Source organism: Stegodyphus dumicola, chromosome 2 (assembly GCF_044657685.1).
Source record: "Stegodyphus dumicola isolate Sdum_Otavi_A_Nest chromosome 2, ASM4465768v1".
Taxonomy (NCBI): domain Eukaryota; kingdom Metazoa; phylum Arthropoda; class Arachnida; order Araneae; family Eresidae; genus Stegodyphus; species Stegodyphus dumicola.
The window spans coordinates 142,442,101-142,465,126 of record NC_140769.1 but is presented as its reverse complement, the minus strand read 5'-3'; the positions used below and the strand labels follow the sequence as shown (position 1 = coordinate 142,465,126).

Here is a 23,026-nt window from a genome sequence, read left to right as displayed (position 1 = left end):
TGATCACCGAGGCAAGCGGCAGCACGATCGCTGCGCTCCGTAAAAAAGTGAAAATTTTTCCTTTCCTCTTGGTGATTATCAATTAAATTTCTTTGAAAAATGTTTATTTTTCCCCTACAAAACCTATATCATTCCAATGAATTTCGGCTCCGATGTTGACGAGAATAAAACAGCGGACAATGTAAGGATATACTCCAAAAGCCTGGAATTTTAAGATAAGTACCTTTCTTTCATCTAAACTAAATCAAATTTCTATAAATAAGTGCCTTTAAATCAATAAATCTTAATTTTTCATCAGTTTAAAGCATTAAAAAATACTTGAAATTGCCATTGCTTGTGGCTTCCTTTGTGTATCAACTCGAAACAGACGCCAGCGTTATCAGTTCACGTCTGTCAACACTTACAAAGCCCTTAAGGAATCTCGAGAGAGGGAAAATTTGGGGATGAGAGGGATAATTTGGGCATCGCGCTATTTCCCTCTCGGATCTTCTGGATTCTCTTTTCTTTCTAGATCGCTTGAATATAGTTTCGCCTTTAAATAATACTATACCTCACCGATTTTTTCTCATACTGTTCTTTGCTATCTGTTAAATGTCCATATGTAAGGGATGGTTTATTCTTCACCGCCTTAAATGAATTTTTAGAACTATGACCTTATATAAATAAGTGTGCCTCATTGTGTTATATTAGCATTATTTAACTAGTAATAAATTATGATAGTAAAATAATTAATCTTGTAATAAATTATGATTGTTAAATTAATAAATACTGTTTAATTTGTGTTTTTAATACATATACTCAGTAATTTACACACATAAATATATATATATATATATATATTATTTTATTTATTTATTTTTTTGGGTGTATGCGGTTGTGGTCTTGTATTGTATATGGTTCTATGTTGTTAGTCTGCTGCTGTTTTTTGAAAAATGTGTGAAAATGTTGAGAATGAAAGTAGCATAATTTACTTTGGTTAAATTAATATATACTTTTGTTTGATGACCTTTGTTGATATCTCAGGATGCAAGCATACATATTACTTTATATTCCATGCTAAATACCTTAATACGAAGCATTTTAACACCGTCAATATTTGCTTTTTCCCCAGTAACACATCTATTCACCATTACCAAACACACTCACTACACACACACACCTGTGAGACATTATTTATTGTAAATGAAGACAGTTTCTTCTCCTTTTAACTACACTCATGGACATAATCGTATTTTAGGATATTTTCTACTTCTTTTCCTTTTCTTTCTAAAGGCCCTTTTTTTTTTTTCCTCTATTATTTTTGGGCCATTTATTTTAAATTTTATTTTGTCCCATCTTTTCTTTCTGGCCTTTTGAACTCGTACAAGATGTACGAAGTTCCTTTTTACTCTCCTCAAATACGAAATTGCCCCTCTTTCTATATACCTTTCCTTCGCACCTATGCTTGATTTTTCGCCCATCGGTGCAGAAAGACTTAGCGGGTGCAAAACAAGACATCTGTCTGTCTGTCTGTCTTTGGTGTTCGTTAATAAATGTTGTGTGGAAAAACGCTCCTCTGTTTATTACTTTAACTGCGATCCAGTCTGATTTATTATAGATTTACACATATTTTGTTTACAATGTGCCTAATCCCCCATAACTGTTGACCCCACAGCGTCTAAAAGGCATTGGTTTACCAAAGCACCGTTCAGTTACATTCAATTTTTGTAATGTATGTGTTTTTTATTTTTATGGTTTTTCATAAAAAAAATATGTTTTTATTACAAATGGACTAAATTGCTTTATAAAAGAATCAAAATATTGAAATTAAGGCATTATGTGATAAAGCTGTAATTACAGTCCCTAAGATTAGATTAAAAAATTAAAATTTTGCTGTTGTTATATATATAATTAAGTATGTACTTTGTTATTATAATCATATATTGAAAATTAAGCGTAAAACCTCAATTTGATGTAGTTTTTGGATAAAGTTTTTGTAGTTTTTCGAGGACGGTCATACATGGGTCTGGTTTCTTCAAATTTGCTCCTAAAAGAAAGAAACCGGTATCTGATTGCCTTCAAAGTCAAAAAAATTTAAATCAAAATTTGTATTAAACTAAAGTTGCTTTTTTGCTTAATTTCAAATTCCAGATAAATAGAGAGAAATATTTATGGAGTAAGTAAAAGAAATAATATTGAAATTAATAACTTTAATCTTGAGTAATACAATAATATAGTTATAATACATTGATTTAAATGTATATTTTAATGTCTTATATGTCTTGTCTGAATGTTGTTATTTTTTGTTTAAAGATTTACAAAACTTATTAGGATTATTTATATTATTTATTATTAAAATTACATTAAGTATATTTTATTTATCAGCATTTTCAGGTATCCTTACTTATATGTGTTTCATAATTTTTGCATCTTCAGGGTGGCTTGCTGCACAGTTTACCTTTATCAACTGAAGCGATTTCTGTTGCTGAACCATCTGTTGTAAGTCTTCATTTGAACAGTTATTAAATATTTAGTATTATAAACTTTTTCTAAAAAGTATTAACACTGTTTCTAAAATTTAAAAATATATTAACGTAATATTTACTTATGTTTAAGAAGTATGAATGCTATGAACAGTCCAATGTATTTATGCTTTTTTATAAGTTGAGTTACTTTGAAAATGGTAATGATTATTTGTATTTATTTTTATCCGATCAGAGTTTATAATTTCTTTCACTTCCACATATTTCATATATTATAATTTCTTTTAGGTTCATTTGCCACAACCTTCAGCTTCATATTTTGGAGAAATAAATTTTGCTGCCGAAGTATCTGATGTAAATTGCCATTTTGCACTTCTAAAAAAAATTAATAGTTTTTTAACATCTATTCGTAAACTGTACTATGTTTTTTTAAATGTTTCCATCTTCATAATCATGCACTTTATTTCATTTCACCAGTGGTTGCAAATGTGTACATTACAGTACATCTCAGGTGTGTTTGCAACAACATTTAGCATTACCTTCTGATTAAATAACAGCTGCTAGTAAAGAATCTATTCTATGTTTTCATTTGAGCAGCTATTAAATGTCATATGTTTTACATATATTAATGAATTTTTATACAATTTCTGAAATATGAAATTGTTTGTCTTATGGTTGCTAAACAGCTGTACTATATCTGGCTGTTGTGCTATGGAATTATTTTTGAATTTTGAGTGTTAACAATTTATTATCTATTTATGAATTATAAAATGTTATGTAAAATAATTATTTCTTAAAATGAATGTAGTTTATATTATCTGTATTTCTAAATTTCTTATATATATATTTCAGGTTTGTTTGCAAGAACAAGCTTCAACTTCATCTTGTGATAAAATGCCATCTATTTGTGAAGGATCTCATGTAAGTAGATAATTAGTGTATTATTAAATTGCTTGCTTATACAAAATGTTTCTATTAACTTTTTTTTTTGGGGGGGGGTAAAAGGAATGTAATTAATTTCATTAGCATTTACAAATTCTTTGTGTACATTTCAGGTTTATTTGCAAGAACAGCCTTTAGCCTTATTTTGCAATGAAATACCATCTATTTGTGAAGGCTCTGATGTAAGTTGATAACTAATGTATAATTAAATTTCTTCCTTGTATGCATTTAAAATGTTCTATAAAGTAATTTTTTGGTAAAAGGAATGTAATTAATTTCATCAATAGTTGCAAATTCTCTATGTAAATTTCAGTTTTGTTTGCAAAAACAACCTTTAGATTCATCTTGCAACCAAATTGTAATTAATTTTAATTAATTTCATCAGCATTTGTGAAGGCTGTGATATAAGTTGATAATTTGTGTTATTAAATTGCTCATGATTATGGAGATAATCGATCCCTTGAAAAGCTGGAAATAAATTTTAAATTTTAAAAATCTATTTTTAAGTGAAATAAATTTTAAATATTAGAAAATAAAACAAAAATAATCTAGAAAATGCTGAAAACAATAGAGTCAAATTTAAAAACCCACCACAGTATAGGAAAAGAGACCTGGAACTTGCATTTTTATTTTGTGGATTTATTATCTGTTTAAGTTTGACATTTAATCCAAAGGGGCTTTGTCCCTGAAGGACTATTGTTTTCGTTTTGTATTGAAACACTATAAACGGCTGCATCACTTTGCAAATTGTTGCCACCAAATATTATCACCCTGTACTATATTTAAAGAAATTATATAGTGAAGAATCTGCATAAATGCATGTATGTTTTTTGCATTCTGATAAAAACAACGGTACCTAGAGCCATCAAATTTTGAATGACTTAATTCTACTGTGAATATGGACATCTGGAAGACCGAACTTGAAATTCGGAATTTGTTTTAATATATATTTTATATGTTGTAAAACTTTAACAAATTTTTGATTAACAAACTTGAGGATTTCAAAGCGAGCAATGGCAATATTGTACAGAAAAGACACTTTTATCTCCAGCATGTGAGACAATGAATCGGGAATTCTGAAGATATGTTCATTTTAAAATTATCTTGCAATATTGCTGTTGAACTGAATTTTATAATTTAAGTGTGAAAAACTTGATATTTAATAAATAAAGCTAAAACACAAAATGTTAAAAAAAGGCCCCTTTGGGTGTAATTTAAAATCTGAAACCTTTCAGATCTTTTTTGTTTGTTTGTTGTGTTTCCCCCCCCTTCTTTGATGATTATTCATATAGATTTTTTCTTTATTCCAGGATGTTCTTTTAAGGAATTTTATAAAACAGCAGACTGAATTGATCTCGCTTCTGCAATGCCAGAACAAAATATTACTGAAAGAACTTACAGCAACCAAAAAAAAATGAAATTAATGTTTTAAAAAAATGGCATAGCACTGAAATTCAACTTCATGACCTTCAAGTACAGCGTGAGGAATTGCTGAAAGGAGTGAAAACATTTCTTTCAGATGAACAAATAGCAATGTTGAAAATTCCTCGTAGAAGCATTGCAAAATGGTCTAACGAGGGAATAATAAAAGGCCTCAAAGTTAGATTTGCCTTGGGCAAGCATGGTTATAATTACTTGCACAGAATAGGTTTTCCGTGCTTTCATACAGCACTTTAAATAAAAGACTTCAAGGTCTTGAAATGAATTTTGGAGTCATCAGTGAGATGATTGAACCTTTGAAAATTAAAGGAGAAAAAATGAATGCTAGTGATAAAGACTGTATTTTATCATTGGATGAAATGGAGATTTCTGGCAATCCTGATTTTGATATTTCAAAATGTAAATTTATTGGTAAATGTACATTAGGAAATCAAAAGGGTGCAGGAAATCACTATTTAGTTATTTTACTAAGAGGTTTGAAGCTGAAATGGAAGCAAGTGGTTGCCCATGAGATAATTGGACAGGTAACAGGATGCCAGCTCAAACAACTTGTTGTCAATTTTATCGAAGCTGTCAATTCTGTTGGATTTAATGTTGTTGGTATTGTTAGCGATATGGCAGCAGTAAATAGAAGCCTGTGGAATTCTTTGGGAATATCTGTTTCTCGAAACCAAAGAAATAATTTCACTACTGAAATTAAGGGCAAAATTATTTATGTATTTGCAGATGTGCCACATCTTTTAAAAAATCTCTGGTCTGCAACTCTTAATCATAGTATAAAACTGCCCAGTTATGTTTGCAATAAAGAAAATTTGGTTACTTTGCATGTATCTGCAGGATTTATAAAAGATATCTGGATTACTGAAACAAACCAAAATTGTGGTTTGAGAACTATGCATCATCTCAGCAAAGAAGACCTCTTCCCCTCACATTTTGATAAAATGAATGTTGCTTCTGCTGTGAGGTTTTTTCCAATTAAAACAGCTGTGGGATTGGAGAAGGCAGTAGCTTTAAAAGAGATAAGCCCTAATGCTCTTACAACAGCATGGTGGATAAGATTTATATGTCAGTGGTTTCAAATGCTATCCTCTAGATGTAGAAAGAACTCAATTTCTGTGACAAATAAAAGCAAAAAAATTGAGTTACTTTTTGAATTTATTAATGTTATACAGCTTATAGAAATTGGTAAAGGGTGGAAACTATTACATACTGGTTTGATTCTTTCTACTTTATCAGCCATACAGTTAGCAGAGGCATGTTTTCTGAATGATTTTCAGTTTATTTTGACGAGCAGATTGACACAAGATGCTCTAGAAAATGTATTTTCTCAGATACGCAGAAAAGCTGGTTTGAGGCCAAGTGCTTTGCAAGCTGTGAAAGCATTAAAGCTTATCTGTTTATCTCAGTTTATATCTGACATTAAGAACTCCAGTTATGCTACTGATTCAGATATTTACTTATTAAACTATGCGAAAGATGAATTTGAATTTCTGAAGGAGAAAAAAGCTTTAGAGCCTGTTACCATACCAGAAGTTTCTGATGTATCTCTACAGAATCTCACCCTTAGTGAGGAAAATAACGTCTGTTATATTGCAGGAGCTGCAATAAATTCTGTTTTGAAAAATGCTTGTAATTCATGCTCACAGTTTCTCTTACTTTGTGAGCAAAATACTCCTTCCATTGATGAAAATAAGCAGTACATAATTAATTTTGCAAATTTAGGCGTGCTTAAATGTCCTTCTCCAGAAATTTTTAAATTGTGCCTTCTGTGTGAAAAAATAATTCAAAATTTTCGAGACGAAATAATGCATGGAAATGTAACTATGGATGTGGAATTTGTTAATATGATTTGTAAGAAAGCAGGCGAGGTAAATATTCCCTTCTGTTGCAATATCAAAACAAAGATAATAAAATATTATTTGACTGCCCGTGGAATTGGTCTCAAGAAGCTTCTTCAAAATAAAAGGCAGCAGCGGCAAAGTTTTGCATCTCCTGCTTTTAAAAGGAAGAAAGTAAACTAGAATCTAATCAAGAGTTTAAGAAGTTTTTGCTGTTCAGTTCTGTCTGTAAAAAAGTAGAGTAGTTGTCACTGAAAAATTGCTGTTTGTCTCTTCGAATAATAATTAGGCCCACCAACAGCTGAATGGTTAAAGTTACTGAATGCTGGGAGTTCCATCTTCTGTTCTATTTCCGAACAGGCTGGCTGCATGGTTGGTTTTTTTGTGGTTTTTCCCCATGTGTAATGTGAATACAAGCCAGTTCTCCTTAGAAAGTCCTCTACAATAGAAGATCTCATAGTCAGCTAAATCGGATTTACTTTTGTGTGACCTTAAATGAGGCATCAATTGTGAATCTGTTTTGGCATGTTATTAAGAATTTTAAATGAAACATTTATTGCTGTTGTGAAAGAATGATCAACTGATGTTTACCTTACTAATCAATGTCTTATAGTATTGTAATGGCTTGCAGGATTTTTTATAATGGGATGTTGCATATGTTTTACTCTTCTTTTTTACCAAATAAATAGAGTATGTTCCTAATCAGACATTTCTTCTTTTGTACCAGGGTTATATAGTATGATGTGATAATTTGAATTTGTTTATAGAATACATAACAGTATTTTTTGACATTCTAATAGAACCAGTGTATTTTATTTATTTACTTATTGCTTTAAAACAGATTTTGAATCAAGGCTTACTTCCCACCCCCTTTGGGTATGCACATAAAACATGTTTAAGCTATATTTATAATATATCAATGAGATACAGTGGATGGACAAAAATATGGAAACACCTTGTGAAATGCATGTTTGAAAAGAAAGATTGATTTTAATGAAATGTAGGTGGCGCTGGCGTTTTTGACTACTGACGCCACCTATACAACTTCGTAAATGTGCTAAACAGTTCAGTTGTTGTCGGAGTACTGTTATGTGAGGTTGTCATTGCATTATGTCAGAGTTAACAGACTTCGAACGTGGGCAAATTGTTGGAGCACGTATGGTAGGTGCTTCCATAAGCAAGGTAGCCGAGGTGTTTAGTGTTTCAAGAGGTACTGTATCGAAGATTTATTCCGCATATTTGAAAAGCGGAAAAACATCATCTGCTAAATCACAGGGCGGACGAAAGTGTGTCCTGAGTGATCGTAACAGACGATCATTAAGGGCAATTGTGACGAAAAATAAGAAGACCACAGCTGCAAAAGTTACTGCTGAAATGAATGTTGTGTTACCGAACCCTGTGAGTACCAAAACAATTAGAAGGGAGCTTCATAAACAGGGAATTGCTGGCCGTGCTGCAATTGAGAAGCCAATCATCGGTGACACTAATGCCCGTAACAGGAAAAGGTGGTGTTTAAGTCATAAAGCCTGGACTATAGAGCAGTGAAAACGAGTAATATGGTCTGACGAGTCTTCTTTCACATTGTTTCCCACTTCTAGCCGAGTTTATGTCTGGAGAACGCCATCTCAAGCCTATAATACAGACTGTTTGTTGCCAAGAGTGAAACATGGCGGGGGTTCTGTTCTGGTTTGGGCAGCCATATCGTGGTTCTCTGCTAGCCCCAAATGAGCTGTGTCAGGGCACATGACTGCCAAGACTTATGTGAATATTTTGGCCGATCAAGTTCACCCCATGGTACAAACTTTGTTCCCCGATGGTGATGGTGTCTTCCAAGATGACAAAGCCCCTGTTCACACAGCTCACATTGTCCAGGACTGGTTTTCTGAGCACGAGGATGAGTTGTCCCATCTCCCCTGGCCACCACAGTCACCAGACCTGAATATTATCGAACCTTTGTGGTCTTAGGTTAGCTCCTTTAATGGAAAAAGAACAAAATAAAAATGATATACCTTGAAAACAAGAATACTATCTGAATAGTGTTGGCTAAAATTTATTCAGATGGTTTTTTGCATTTATTCAAACATCTCCGCATATAAATGAGAATTAATTATATTATATTAGTTTTAAAAGTAAAACTAATATAATATCATTCTATATAAAGCTGTTTGATGTATAATGGAAAAAATTCAATTACTGCAGTATGTTTTAATAAAATTTGAATATAATAGACTGAATTGCACTACATTAGACCAACAAGCAAAACATTTTTATTTATTTATCTTTATTTTCTCTATATGTGTTTGTCATATGTTTGTTACTAGAGGACTTATTTTATAGATTTGAAGCTAAATAATATTTTTATGTTTTTACTTATGCAAATTAATTAATAAAAAGAACTGTGATTCAAGTATTGTCTTTGCTGTGATATAGATTGAATCTTATTATGTTATGGAATTATCATTTAAATATTCAGATACGTGTAATATTAAGAGCATATGTATGTAAGTATAATTTTTCCAGGTATAATAAAAAGTAACCATCAACAACAAATAAACTTATAAGTAAATAGTATCTGTAAATTCTGTATGTAAAGGTATTATTTTTATTTTTATTTATTTGTGTGTGTATTATTTTAATATTGTTTATAGCTAAATTAGCTAAATAAAGAACAAAAAAAAAAAAAAAAAAAAAAAAAAAAAAAAAAAAATTAATGGAATTTTTTACTCTATTAAATCTATGAATCCCACAGTCATCTGAGCATTGAAGTAATTTTTATAGCATTCTGCACTTCATTCTAAAAGCATTATAATTTAAAGGTGTATATCTTGAATCAGTATTTAAAATCATAAAGTGTTTAGCAGCTTTTTCTGGAAACACACACAAAATAACATTTTTAACAAATTTGCTACAGTAATAGACGTTTGATTCCATGTGAGCAAAATTCAAATAACATATTAAAAATAAAAAACAAAAATTAAAGATTAAACCTTATCCAAAATTAATGGAGGTTGAGGGATTTCCCTCAACCATATTAAGAATGTGGTTGAGGGAAAGCTCTTGTCAAAAAATACATTTTGAGATAAATAACATTATGCGTGTATTTAAAAGAAAAAATTGAAAATTCAATAAAGGAATTCAAAAAGAAAGCATTTTTAACTAAAAATACAAATTTGAAATATGATATGTGAAAATGTTTTAGAAACTTTTAAAATAACTTGAATCATACGAGAAATTTGGCAATTTTAAAAAAAAATACGAGAAAGAATCTGAACTGCAGACAAAAGAAGGGGAAAAAGCCACACATCTTTATAGGAGTGCAGAAAAAAGCTTGTAGGCAACAATTATTATTGGTCATAATAACTACAACTACTTCTACTAGATAATGACTACTACTTTCACTTCACCTTTAGTTTCAGAAGGTTGTCATGCCATAAAATCAGTAAGGAGTTAGTGAGGGCTACAAAGAATAATAAAGATGTTATATATGGAAAATAGTGATTCTTGCTTTTTGATTTTTGCTATTTAAATTATTATAAAAAGAACTTTGCAAGCAACCACATACTTGGTGACCTCGGAATTATTGATAAAGATGTCAGAAAGTGAAGAATCGGCGATTAAAGAAGAAATAGCACGGGTAAGTGTTAAAATACCTCCCTTTTGGGCTGAAAAGCCAGAGATATGGTTTTATCAAGTAGAAGCACAATTTTCTATTTGTGGAATAACTGCCGAGGAAACTAAATTCAACTACTTAGTATCGCAATTGGAAGCAAAATTTGTAGAAAGTTTATGGGATATTATAAGTGACAATAGCAAAACCAAATATACTGCTGCTAAAGAACGTCTCTTGAACACTTTTAAAGAAAGTGAAAATAAACGTTTACAGAGACTGCTAACAGGCATAGACTTGGGAGACAGTAAATCTAGTCAACTTTTACAAAAAATGCGAAATCTTGCTACCGATGGCATTTCGGATAAAGTTCTTAAAACACTATTTCTGCAGAAAATGCCAGATACTGTGCGCAATATTTTAATCGTTAGTGATGAAGATATCGAAAAACTAGCTCTGATGGCGGATCGTATCATCGAAATGCAACCAAAACAAGAACTATACTGTGCCAGCAGTATTGTTTCTCCAGGAACAGATGCTATTGCTGAATTACGACAACAAATTGCAGCTTTGGATAATAAAGTCGAAAAACTAACTGTTACAAGAAATTCTCGTTCTCGCTCAAGAAATAGCAGTCGATCATCTAATAATCGAAGTAAATCTCGGAGCCGTTATAACCCTAATGGCAAGTACTGTTATTTTCACTTTCGTTTTCGAGAAAAGTGTTTTCCTGATAGATGCAAACCCCCCTGTGCATGGAAAAACAGCTCCTCGGAAAACGAAAATCAGCAGTAGAATTAGCGGCAGACTCTGCTGCTGTAAATAAAGAAAATTGCCGTAAATTCCGCTTATTTATCACGGACAAAAAAACAGGTTTACATTTTCTGGTTGACAGTGGAGCAGAGGTAAGCCTTATTCCTCGTACTTCTAAACACAAACTTATTAGTGACTATCAATTATATGCTGCAAATAATACAGAAATTGATACTTTTGGTACAGAAGTTTTAATTCTTGATCTTGGTTTACGCCGAGAATTTCAATTCCCATTTATTGTAGCAAAAATTAGTAAACCCATATTAGGTGCAGATTTTTTAAATAAGTTCAATTTATTGATTGATATAAAGCATAAAAGGCTAATTGATGGTGTGACGAACCTTGCAGTTTATGGTGACATCGCACCCATGTCTATTCATGAAACTGTAAATACAACGGGCAGCTTATGTAAATATTCTGATTTATTTGCTATGTATCCTAGTATAACAAAACCAAATTTTCTTATTTCTACTGTAAAGCATAATGTGAAACATCACATTATAACTCAAGGACAATCTGTAAGTTGTAAAGCAAGACCATTAGATTCTAAACGGTTGGAAATAGCTAAAAGAGAATTCAAATATATGCTGGACAATAACATCATTAGTCCGTCCAGTTCAGAATGGGCAAGTCCTCTACACATAGTGACAAAGAAAGACGGTTCTTTCCGCCCATGTGGGGATTACAGAAGACTGAATGATTTAACTGTACCTGATCGTTATCCCATTCCTCGAATTCAAGATTTTCAACATATTTTAACTCATAAAACTATATTTTCTAAAATTGATCTCTTTAAAGCGTATTTTCACATTCCAGTAGCAGATGAAGATAAAGAAAAAACTGCTATTATCGCACCTTTTGGTCTTTACAAATTCAATGTCATGAGTTTTGGTCTCAAAAATGCCCCGCGACCTTTCAGAGGTTCATCAATGAAGTTTTTTATGGCCTAGACTTTGTGTTTCCATATTTGGATGATGTTTTGATTGCCTCTTCTTGCGAGGAAGAACATCGTTTACATCTTAAAACAATTTTCCAGCGTTTAGATAAATATGGTCTCCGAATTAATATTAGCAAATCAGTTTTGGGAGTACCTGTAATAGACTTTTTGGGCTATCAAATATCTGCTGAAGGTTCAAAACCTCTACCTGAAAAAATTAAAGCCATCACAGAATATCCGTTTCCAGAAACTATAAACCAACTTCATTCCTTCTTAGGACTGATCAATTTCTATCGGAATTACATTAAAAATGCCGCAGAAACTCAAGCTCCTCTTCATGAACTTTTGAAAGGATCTACAAAAAAAAGATCGACGTAAAATACTATGGACCAATGAAACCAGAAAAAGTTTTGAAAAATGTAAACAAGATATTGCTCAAGTAGCGTTGATGGCCTACCCCAATTCGGATTACCCTCTGGCACTTCTCACAGATGCATCCGATTTGGCTATTGGGTCAGTTATTCAACAAAAAGAACCAAATGGATGGAAACCTATTGCATTTTTTTCAAAAAAGCTTAATGATGCCCAGAAAAATTATAGCGCTTACGATCGCGAGCTTTTGGGTATATATTTATCCGTTAAACACTTTAAACATTTACTTGAAGGCCGCGATTTTACTATTTATACGGATCATAAGCCCTTAACGTTTGCTTTTAAGCAGAATCATAACAAAGCATCTCCCAGACAACTCAGACAGTTACAATATATCTCACAATTCTCTACTAACCTACGCCATATAAGTGGTCAAAACAATGTGGTTGCAGACAGCCTATCTAGGATTGAGGACATCGATTCACCTGTTGTTTATTTTGACCTGATAGCAGATGCACAAATTAATGATGATGAACTGCAACAGTTGAAATTACATTCCAAATCATTGCATATTAAACAGCATCAATTACCATCAGGAAAACTCTTATATTGCGATACCTCTACTTCTAATATCAGACCATTCATACCTCAAACTTTTCGGATGAAAATATTTAATGCAATTCATGGTTTAGCTCACCCTGGAATCCGAAGTACTGTAAAAGAGATTACTAAAAGATTCATTTGGCCGGATATAAAAAAAGATGTTAAACAGTGGGCTCAAACTTGTATCGATTGTCAGAAAAATAAAGTAACTAAACATACAAAATCAGAATATTCTCAATATCAAGCACCAGACGAAAGATTTAGTGTTGTGCACATTGATTTAATTGGGCCTTATTCACCTTCTAATGGATACACTTATTGTTTGACGTGTATTGATCGGTTTACTTCTTGGATGGAAGTGGTACCGTTATCAAATATCACAGCAGAAAATATAGCAAGAGCCTTTTATGAACATTGGATAACACGATTTGGTGTACCTTCTTGTGTTATTACTGACAGAGGAACTCCATTCATTTCGGAACTGTTTCGAAATTTGGCTTCGCTATGTGGAGTAAAAGTAAACCATACAACTTCTTACCATCCTCAGAGTAATGGGAAAATTGAACGTCTACACCGTACTTTAAAAGCAGCTATTACATGTCATAATTCTCTTCATTGGACAGAAACATTACCAACAGTTCTTATGGGTTTGCGAGCTGCTCTACATGAGGACTGCAAGTATACAAGAGCTGAAATGGTTTATGGCAAAACTATTAAATTACCTGGCGAATTCTTTGAAGAATCAAACATGCCAATATCTAATGATAATTTTGTAAGTAATCTTCGAAATCAGATGGCCCTTTTAAAGCCCTATCAATCCAAATCCAAATGTAAACAAAAGATTTTCATCCCAAAAGATTTGTACACATGCTCGCACGTGTTTCTGCGGGTTGACAGAGTAAAAAAACCTTTGGAGCCCCCATATGAAGGACCCTTTTTGGTACTGCAAAGGACCCCGAAATATTTTCTTCTATCAATTAAAAATAAACAAGTTAGTATCTCTGTGGATAGGTTAAAACCAGCTTATGTGTTACAACCTAATGAACTTTTGTCTCCAACTTCAAAAAGTGATCATACATCTGTGCCAAGTAAGCACACATCAGTGCTAAGTCAGCAACTAGAACAACCTAAAAAATTAACACGATGTGGAAGACAAGTAAAACTTCCAGTTCGTTTCAATGACGTTATTGACTCTTCTTGAACTTATAACTCTTTCATATTAATTTAAAACTTAATTATGTTTTTTTGTGTACATAATTTCAATTTATATATTTGTATCAGTGTTATTTGTATAGATATTTGTATCTTCTCTCCCACCATGTTTTCAGAGTAACGTAACTTGGTTACTGGTAGGGGAGTGATGTAGGCAACAATTATTATTGGTCATAATAACTACAACTACTTCTACTAGATAATGACTACTACTTTCACTTCACCTTTAGTTTCAGTTTAGTTTCAGAAGGTTGTCATGCCATAAAATCAGTAAGGAGTTAGTGAGGGCTACAAAGAATAATAAAGATGTTATATATGGAAAATAGTGATTCTTGCTTTTTGATTTTTGCTATTTAAATTATTAAAAAAAGAACTTTGCAAGCAACCACAAGCTGAAATTCGGATTCTCTAGAATGTTAAATTTTAGCGGACAGCGCTAAAGAGCCAAAGTTGCCGCTCCACACCTAAATTGTAACCCTAAATCTTAGATTCAAAATGGCTGACGAGTCAGCCTGTATCTCTAGTAGCTCTACTCAGATCAACATAGATTTTTGCAAGGAAGTTAGAATAGCTTTGAGTAATATAATAATATGGTAATGTATGTTTTAATGTCCTATATGTCTCTTCTAAGTCCTACCTTTCAGAAGTGGGGCTTCATTGTTTAAGTATACTGTAAAGTCCTTCACCTATTATAAATTTCAGATTTTACATAGAAATATTATACAAAGTAAATTTGCAGTACTCAATTACATTATGTTTCCATCATTATTGGATAAATTTGAAGTTAGTCATTAAGGTTAAGTATTTATAAAATGTTTGTATTTTGTTCACAAAAACTTCCATCGTGTAGCAGTTACTTTTATGTTATGGAAGATATCAAGCTCTGCTAAATCAAATCGCCAATCGTAAATTTGTTTTGGCATATTTTTAAGAATTTTGAATGAAAAATTTATTGCTACTGTGAAAGAATGATCAACTGATGTTTACCTTACTAATCAATCTTACAGTGTTGTAATGATTCGCAGGATTTTTCATAATGTGGTGTTGCATATATGTTTTGATCTTCTTTTTTATCAAATAAATATAAAGAATGTATTCCTAATCAGATATTTCTTCTTACGTAAGATTATTATCTATCATGATGTGATGCTTAGGATTTGTTTTTAGAAGCCAAAACACTTTTTTTTTGAGATGCTAATAAAAGCAATGTATTTTATTTATTTACTTACTGCTTTGAAACAGGTTTTGAATTAAGGCTTTCCGCCTCCTTACATTATGCACATAAAACTCACTTAAGCTATATTTTTAACATATTAATGAGATATATGTAAATAAAATATGTCTCTTAGGGTAGCTCCTTTAATGGGGGGGGAACTGAACTAAAATGGTATAATTAAGACACAATAACACGCCGAATAAATACTAATTCAGAAGTCAAACAACAAAAATCAGCGTTATATTTACAAAATTTTCACAGGACTAGTTTCGATGGTTTTACCGAAACACCATCTTCAGCTCAAAACCGCAAAAAGCGGTTTGCGCAGTGCGTGCAGTACGCACTGCGCGATCCGCGATTCAATTCACCTATAGATGGCGCTTTCACACATTAGTATGGCGGATATGCCTCCTAGATTATAAAGCCAATGGACAGGTTGTAGAAACAAGTGTGACGTCAAAGTTAGTAGGCCCACGTGATGTTCTCGAGGTTTGGATTCTCAAACAAGCGTATAGCCCCTCAGACGCTAGTTTCCTCCTGGTTCCTCCCTGAACATCTGCGCAGGTTACTGCGCATGTCGTCATTTTCCTGAAGTACCTGAAGGCGCCTCGTATTTACTGTTATTTACTCTGCTCTTTGACTGCTGTGGTAGCGTGTTATCGCTGATACAGTTCTCTTTTTTTATTTTGCTTCGATTATTATATCTTCTGCACAAAATCAAGAAAAACTGCCCATTTCAGGGCCAAATACTTCTGTTTCCTCAGAAGGTGTTTTTGATTCTAAATCGAATCAAAATCAGGAAGGAATAACCGTGTGCGATAATTCCAATTGTGGTATGTCTGATAATTCTGATTGTGTTGCGAGTGATATGTTTCATTGTGCAAATGATTTTAGTATAGCTGAGAGTAATTTTGTTTGCTGTGATTGCTTAAAACTTTCAACTATAGATACAATTTGAAACGCCATGCATATAAATTTCATTACAATAATACTACATTAATTGAGTCTCTGAAAACTAAGTTCTAATAGTATGGTTGATTGTGCAAATAATTTTAGTGTGGCTGAGAATAATTTTGTATGCTCTGATTGCTTAAAAACGTACCAAAATAAATGCAGTTTGAAACGCCATACCAACACATTACACTCTAATAATACTACATTATTTATTCTATAAAAAATGGTCGATCACCAAGCTACAAATGTGAGGACTGCTATCTGAAATTTAGTGACCTAAAAAATTGGAAATATCATCAAAATAAAATTCATACTTCTAACAGGTAATTATGTGTGTCCTGTATGTTATGCTAATTTTGAAAAGCGAGAAATAATATTTCATTTCAATAATGTTCATGATATTGATTTGAATCATACTGAGATGGAATTTAATTCATTTGATGATTTTTTGGCATAGAAGGCAGAAATTGAAAATAATACGAAGTCAAAATTTCTTATGGAGTAAGCATATTTAATATACATGGTGTAATGCCACTGTTCAGGAAATTTTATATCAGAAAGTAAAGGTTTGCGTCACTTAAAAATCCTTGATAGCAATAAAATAAATGCATATTGCCCAGCTGAATTAAAAGTAACAGAACATACAGATGGCAAATGTGTAGTGTCATATCAGAAAAATATGGCCCACCAGCGGCCGAGCGGTAAAGTCGCTGAACACTGGTAGTTCGGTCCGAGGTTCGAATCCCGCGAACGGACTGGCTGCATGGGCGTTTTCATGGTTTTCCCCATGCGTAACGTGTATATGAACCAGTTTCCCTTAGAAAGTGCGGTAAAATCCTAGTATACGGTGCAGCCTTGGCGCAACTTTGAAAATTATCGCCAACACCAAAAATGATCCAAAGAACGTCTATATATATACTATACACACATACTATATATACTATATACATAGTATATACTATGTTTAACTGTATATTTTCTTTGAATGACCCGTTAACTACTCATCGTATATGTCCCGCTTTTACTGCTCATCATAAAGTCACCAAAAGTAGCCAAATTCCGTGTGCACCGGATACTAGGATTAAACCGAAAGTGTTCCACGAAGGCATCCCTCCCCTTAGGCAGATAGCCCTCAAGGCTTTGCCATAATCTCACGCACACACACATATCAGAAAATACATATTGGGCATCGGAATGATTTAGGTCACTTATTTTTAACAACAGATGAAATAAAAAATATTGCAGCAAAGATAGCAGCAAAAATTTCTCTGGATAATATTTTAGATGAAATTAAAAATTCTCTACGAGATGCTGGGCTTGAGAAGGTTCATTTACTTACAAAACAAGATTTACATAACATCAAAAAATCTTTCAATTTGTCTTCTAATTCTGTTAAACATGAAAATGATTAGGTTTGTGTAGATACGTGGGTACCTGAAATGCAAAATTCTGAACATCCATGCATTTCATTTTATAAAACCCAGGGATCAATATAGCATGAGTGAATGTTGTACAGTCGGTCACAAAAGTATTCGAACACTGGCACCCATTCAGAAAATTTACTTTTCCGTTGAGAAACAAAATTGTCTCCAGAGTCCATCTTGGTTCGATAGAAAAAAAAACAAAAGGATGGCTCATGTCCAAAATTGGCTAGGTGCATGAAACAAAATACAACATGACCTATCTGGGTGAGATGGGAAACAAAATGGCTGCTCACGTGATCCATTATTGCGCTCATAGAAATCGCAAAGTGTCGCTGCGGCTAATCTCGGTTCGCGAAGAGTGAAAACCCAAAACGGTCTGCAGAGTCTATCTTTGTTGGATGAGAAAACAAAAGGATGGCTCATGTCCAGTTTATTTAGGTGTGGGAAAAAATATAACGTGACCTAGCTGGATGAGATGTCTCCAGCGATCCAGTATAGACTTTTTTCCCCATATGCAATAGGTGACATCTATAAACAATTTCATTGAAATCTCCTCGAAATATAAGAAACAGCTAGCTCGTGAAATTGTAAGGTATTCCCAAAAAATTCCACTTCTTGAAGAAGGAAAAACATCCTAGATGCAGATGAGGTAGAGAGAGAAAAAGCATGTTGCACTATGGAGACGGTTCTGAACAGAAAACATGGAATGCTTTTATAGAAAAGAGTTGAAAGTGAAAGTAAAAGCCGATTGGAAATTTTTCAATTGGTTACCGACTGTGAAAAAATTTTCAGAGCTCAGAAAAAAAATTCTGAGATGTAAAAAAAAAAAAAAAAAAAAAAAAAAAAAAACTTTTTGTTAATTTTTATCATGTCTTCTAGGCATGATAAAAATTAACCCTACCCCCCTTTTGTGTGGGAATGTTGTCTCACTGTTTCTAAAAATAGACCATGACTCATTCTAGGAATTATATGTTTTAAAAAGGATGAGTTTAAAGTTTATAAGATAAGATAAGTTTTTAAAAAGGATATGTTTTAAAAAGTCTTTGGGTTTCTCCATTCCAAAGTAAACAAAGTGAAGACATCAAATTAATAGAAAAAAAAAAGGAAGAGTTTTTTTTTTTTTTTTTTTTTTTTTTTTTATAGCTCTGGAAATATTTTTCCAATTCAACAGCCAAGAAATATTTCCAGCCAATACAATTTCATTTTTACTTTCACTTTCAATTCATTTCTTATATCTATAAGAACATTTCATTTTTCTGTTCAGATCAGTGTGGGTTGTTCAAGATGCAGCAACTCTACTCCATCCCACAACCAGGAAAAAAAGATGTTCTTTCATGAGATGTTCTTTTGGCTTTCGAAAACAATGATGACATGATGATTGTAATACATTTCTATTCTCATGTCCCATGATTGAACTCAGAATTATTACCAGAACTCTGAGAATTTTTCCTAGTCAGCTCGATGAACCAAATTTCGTATATTTATTTTTTAAACCACTCGAATTTCGACTTCCCATCCGTGTGTGCTGTGTATTCAACCTAGACACACATTCCCTGAGCTCTAAGGAAATGTTTCCCAGCCCACTCAATCGCTGAAATGGATTAAAAACAAATTGTTTCATACATTTTTAAACCTCAAGCGTGTTAGCTGTCATGGAAAGAACCTTTTTTTCCCCTGAGCTCTAAGAAAATGTTTCCCAGCCCACTCAATCGCTGAAATGGATTAAAAATTAATTCGTTCCTATATTTTTAAAGCTCAAGCATATTAGCTCTCATTAAAAGGGCCTTTTTTTTCCCCAGCCCACTCAATAGCTGAAATGAATTAAAAACAAATTCTTTCATACATTTTTAAACCTCAAGAGTGTTAGTTCTCATGGAAAGAGCCTTTTTTTCCCCTGAGCTCTAAGAAAATTTTTCCCAGTCCACTCAATCGCTGAAATGGATTAAAAACAAATTTCTTCATATATTTTTAAAGCTCAAGCGTGTTAGCTGTCATGGAAAGGGCCTTTTTTTTCCCAGCCCACTCAATCGCTGAAATGGATTAAAAATAACTTCTTTCATACATTTTTAAAGCTCAAGCGTGTTAGCTGTCATAGAAACTGAAATTTATGTCATGGTTTGTGTCTCACACGTCGTCAACGGTATGGTTTGAGGTGTCTTTCAATATCATGACATCTCCTTTCAAATAGGATTTTTCTTAAACTATGTTAAAATCTTGTTGCATCCAAACCACGGATGGGAAATTCTGATTCATGGATGGATCATCCAATTTCGCTAGAACCTGATAAACGGTTGCTGATGAAATCCAAACGAGGGGTTCTAGCTTTTCAAAAGGGAAACATTTTCCCCTAAACAGAACAATGATTTCTATTCTGTGAGACATTAAAAAGTGGAAAGAAACTTGTGTTCACAGAAGCTCTTTCTAGAAGAATGTTCCTGGGTCCAGATGAGATAGAGAAAGAGAAAAAGCATGCTGCACCTTGGATAGCCCTCACGGTTCTGAATAGAAATCGTGGAATACTTTTATAGAAAAGCAATGAAAGTGAAAGTAAAAGCCAAATCGTCTTCGCTGAAATATTTTCACTTGGTTGCCGACTGGGAAAAAAATTTCAGAGCTCAGAAAAAAAATGTAAAAAAAAAAAAAAAAAAAACTTTTTGTTAATTTTTATCATGTTTTCTAGACATGATAAAAATTAACCCTACCCCCCTTTTGTGTGGGAATGTTGTCTCACTGTTTCTAAAAATAGACCATAACTCATTCTAGGAATTATATGTTTAAGAAAGGATGAGTCATGGTCTTTGGGTTTCTCCATTCCAAAGTAAACAAAGTGAAGACATCAAATTAATAGAAAAAAAGGAAGAGTTTTTTTTTTTTTCAGCTTTGGAAATATTTTTCCCATTCAACAGCCAAGAAATATTTCCAGCCAATACAATTTCATTTTTACTTTCACTTTCAATTCATTTCTGATATCTATCTATAAGAACATTTCATTTTTCTGTTCAGATCAGTGTGGGTTGTTCAAGATGCAGCAACTCTACTCCATCCCACAACCGGGAAAAAAAGATGTTCTTTCATGAGGAATTCTTTTGGCTTTCGAAAACAATGATGACATGATGATTGTAATACATTTCTGTTCTCATGTCCCATGCTTGAACTCAGAATTATTTCCAGAACTCTGAGAATTTTTCCTAGTCCACTCAATGACCCAAATTTCGTATATTTATTTAAGCTACTCGAGTCTCGACTACCCATCCGTGTGTGCTGTGCATTCAACCTGGACACACATTCCCTGAGCTCTAAGAAAATTTTCCGAGCCCACTCAATCGCTGAAATGGATTTAAAATAAATTGTTTCATACATTTTTAAAGCTCAAGAGTGTTAGGTGTCATGGAAAGAGCCTTTTTTTTCCCTGAGCTCTAAGAAAATGTTTCCCAGCCCCCTCAATCGCTGAAATGGATTAAAAATAAATTCTTTCATACATTTCTAAAGCTCAAGAGTGTTAGGTATCATGGAAAGAGCTTTTTCTTTCCGCAGCCCACTCAATCGCTGAAATGGATTAAAAACAAATTCTTTGATACATTTTTAAAGCTCAAGCGTGTTAGCTGTCACAGAAAGGGCCTTTTTTTTTTCCCCAGCCCACTCAATCGCTGAAATGGATTAAAAACAAATTCTTTGATACATTTTTAAAGCTCAAGCGTGTTAGCTGTCATAGAAAGGGCCTTTTTCCCCCAGCCCACTCAATCGTTGAAATGGATTAAAAATAAATTCTTTCATACATCTTTAAAGCTCAAGCGTGTTAGCTGTCATGGAAAGAGCCTTTTTTATCCCAGCCCACTCAATCGCTGAAATGGATTAAAAATAAATTCTTTCATACATGTTTAAAGCTCAAGCGTGTTAGCTGTCATGGAAACTGAAATTTATGTCACGGTTTGTGTGTCACACGTCGTCAACGGTATGATTTGAGGTGAAAATTGAAAACCCGGTATGAAAAATCTCTTTAACTTCACTTTAGAAGAAGGTGTGGTATAGAGAGATTTCGTCATGGGAAAATGTCTTTCAATGTCCGTCATGGGAAAATGTCTTTCAATATCATGTCATCTCTTTTCAAATAGGATTGAAGGATTTTTCTTAAACTATGTTGAAATCTTGATGTATAAAAACCAGGGATGGGAAATTCTGATTTATGGATGGATCATCCAATTTCGCTAGACCCTGATAAACGGTTGCTGATGAAATCCAAACGAGGGGTCCTAGCTTTTCAAATGGGAAACATTTTCCCCTAAACGGAGGAATGATTTCTATTCTGTGAGACGTCAAAAATTGGAAAAAAGCTTGTGTTCACAGAAGCTCTTTCTAGAAGAGTGGTCCTGGGTCCAGATGAGGTAGAGAGAGAAAAAGCATGTTGCACCTTGGACAGCCCGCACAGTTCTGAATAGAAAACGTAGAATACTTTTATAGAAAAGTGTTGAAAGTGAAAGTAAAAGGCCAATCGTCTTGGCTGTAGAATTTTCACTTGGTTGCCGACTGGGAAAAATTTTTCAAAGCTCAGAAAAAAAAAATTTGAGATGTAAAAAAAAAAAAAAAAAAAAAACTTTTTGTTAATTTTCATCATGTCTTCTAGACATGATAAAAATTAACCCTACCCCCTTTTGTGTGGGAATGTTGTCTCACTGTTTCTAAAAATAGACCATAACTCATTCTAGGAATTATATGTTTAAGAAAGGATGAGTCATGGTCTTTGGGTTTCTCCATTCCAAAGTAAACAAAGTGAAGACATCAAATTAATAGAAAAAAAGGAAGAGTTTTTTTTTTTTTCAGCTTTGGAAATATTTTTCCCATTCAACAGCCAAGAAATATTTCCAGCCAATACAATTTCATTTTTACTTTCACTTTCAATTCATTTCTGATATCTATCTATAAGAACATTTCATTTTTCTGTTCAGATCAGTGTGGGTTGTTCAAGATGCAGCAACTCTACTCCATCCCACAACCGGGAAGAAAAGATGTTCTTTCATGAGGAATTCTTTTGGCTTTCGAAAACAATGATGACATGATGATTGTAATACATTTCTGTTCTCATGTCCCATGCTTGAACTCAGAATTATTTCCAGAACTCTGAGAATTTTTCCTAGTCCACTCAATGACCCAAATTTCGTATATTTATTTAAGCTACTCGAGTCTCGACTACCCATCCGTGTGTGCTGTG

General features: G+C 33.0%; 1 long non-coding RNA gene across 1 annotated transcript; it reads left to right on the top strand.

The window, feature by feature from the left end:
* The first annotated feature begins 2,179 nt into the window (after nucleotides 1-2,179).
* Nucleotides 2,180-3,385, top strand: LOC146998586 (uncharacterized). Its single transcript, XR_015039331.1, has 3 exons — nucleotides 2,180-2,478; nucleotides 2,751-2,816; nucleotides 3,315-3,385. It is a non-coding gene; the product is annotated as an uncharacterized LOC146998586 (long non-coding RNA).
* The last annotated feature ends 19,641 nt before the right edge of the window (nucleotides 3,386-23,026 follow it).